At 31.5% G+C, this 2,352-nt stretch overlaps 1 long non-coding RNA gene across 1 annotated transcript; it reads right to left on the bottom strand.

Moving 5' to 3' along the window:
* Positions 1-234: 234 nt before the first annotated feature.
* LOC113334804 lies at positions 235-802 on the bottom strand. Its single transcript, XR_003352959.1, has 3 exons — positions 591-802; positions 431-505; positions 235-320 (listed from the first exon to the last, which is right to left on the bottom strand). It is a non-coding gene; the product is annotated as an uncharacterized LOC113334804 (long non-coding RNA).
* Positions 803-2,352: the final 1,550 nt, after the last annotated feature.

The raw sequence follows: 2,352 nt of genomic DNA, 5'->3' as shown, positions 1-2,352 counted from the left end.
ATCAAGAGAGAGAGAGATATAAATTCGTTGATGTACTTTTAATTGATTGAGTCTTGTTGATTCTCTTAAAAGTATATTCGAGTTTGTCCATACAGATTGCTAAGCGAAATATTGGGTGGTGTTGTTAGACCTCCGCTTTTTAAGATACTATTACTCAAATTAGCAAAATAAAAAACAATCTCTTTTCATTGTTTCAATCAATTGAATTTTTGAAAATCATTATTATGTTAATTAGGGTTTAGTACCTTCTTCTTCATTGCTATCGATCTTTGTGGTAGTAAATTTCTCCGATGTAGATTTATTATTATGATTTGATCCTCCTACAAAAACAGTGAAAATTTTAGTTTGTGCAGTTAACATTCACTGACTGGTCATTTCCATCAAATTGAATTTTCTGAAAGAATTTATGTTGGTAATTAGGGTTTAGTACCTTCTTCTTCATCACGATTGATTTCTGTAGTATTACGTTTCCTAGATGTAGATTTGATTTTCTTGTTCAATGCTCCTACCAAAAAAAAATAAAAAAAAATTAGTGTGCGCATGTAATATTCACTTAATCAAATAGAAAGAAAAATCAACAGAACTTATACCTTTGCTTTTTTTACTTGATTCATTGTTTCTTTTTCTAATTCATTTCTTTCTGAATCTGCTTTAATTTCAACCCGTTCTTCAATTTTCCTCTTTCTCATCTTATTTTTTTTTGAAGATGATGACGAAATTGCTTCGATGAAACGGACGATATATATATATTTTGATGAAGATGACGAAGCAGAAGTAGAAAATGGAGATGATGAAGACGACGATTTTGCAGAAGCAGAAATGGAGGAATTGATTATTTTAGCAGTGAGAGAAATGGAGGAGTTATTGTGGACGGGTGGTAGGAAAAAAAGGAGGAGTTGACTGTTTGTTCCTATCTTATTGAAGGTTATTTTTGTAATCTAACATTTAATATTATTATAGGGCCATTATAATAATTTACAAAATTTATTAAATAATCATGGGGTCATATCTGTACACCCAATAATTTACATGGTTATTAGAATAATTTCTTCATCAAAATTTGTTGTTTTAATTTCTAAATGAATATGTTGTATACATTAAGTATCCTCGGTCTCTTTTTCAGCAGCACTCTTTATTTACCTTTTTGTCCAGTTGGAGATGTTTTCCACTTCTTATACTTTTTGTTATTTTGAAATATCGTTCTTTCTTAACCAGGAAACGAATTACACTACGCATAAATCCTCTTTCCTCAAAATAGAGCTGTTGAGGATCTCTTTAATGGAATAACTTCTCATGCATGGGTTCATCCTCCTGATCCTTGACTATGCCCAAAAGTCTATTGAGAAGGTTTGTGAGATAGAGGTTCTGTGATTCATAAGGTTAATCTTCCACGCTCTCTTTTGGTTTCCTACCCTTGGATGGGTCTTACAATGTTTGGCAAACTTGGGCTACGGCCTTAAAATTTTGGCGGATGCTTTAACTTTGAACAAAGGGTTTGCACTACCAGCACCCCTGGTTTGCGCTACCGTTTTCATACAACCAAGCATTTCGACTATGGGTGTTTCGGTGGAATGTCAAAATGCCCTTTTATTTTTGATTCATTAATATTATGTAATTTTTGATTCACTAAGCATTTCAACTATGGAGTATATTTGTATCATTTTTTTTGAAATAATTTTTTACCTTTAAATTTAAAATTACATAATCCCTTTTTTTATGCAAATAAATAATTTCATTAACATGTTCAACTAAAAACATCATGTCTATCTTCCTCTGCACTTCTCTTAATGAAGTTAGGAGGGATATCATACCAGACTATTGACTTTTTAAATAATTTATTATACCTGGTTAAATTATTTGTCTGTTTATTTAGACTTCTTTTAACAAATTGTAAGAACCATAACAATTTTTTTTAAAATATTGCTTTAATATCTGACATAACCGGATGGTTTTGGCAACTGATACTGCTAAAATCTTCTTCAAGCCCAGTAACCACCTTTTTTGCATCCACTGGAAAACACACTTCCTGGATGCTCAGTTTTTTGGCCTACATAACTGCCTATCAAAAAGCTTCACACTCTGCGTCTTTAGCATTCAAGACTCCAATAGCATATCCACACCCTGCTGCTGCAAAATTGTCTGCAACATTTCTGAGGATTAGTCTAATTTGCACAAGATTTAACTGGTAACTTAAATGAAGCATCACAATTCATATAAAAGTCAAAATTATAAGTGGGTCTCTAGGATATATTTTTTTCTTGTAGTTTTATGTTATTGTTGTTATTTATTCTTTTCATCTTTATTTCAGTCATAAAATTCAGACGTGAATTCTTCTTATGACTTCCATTGGAC

The sequence above is a fragment of the Papaver somniferum genome, unplaced genomic scaffold (assembly GCF_003573695.1).
Source record: "Papaver somniferum cultivar HN1 unplaced genomic scaffold, ASM357369v1 unplaced-scaffold_137, whole genome shotgun sequence".
NCBI classification, from domain to species: Eukaryota; Viridiplantae; Streptophyta; class Magnoliopsida; order Ranunculales; family Papaveraceae; genus Papaver; species Papaver somniferum.
The sequence above is the reverse complement of the archived record's forward strand: the minus strand, read 5'-3'. Positions and strand labels throughout refer to the sequence as shown.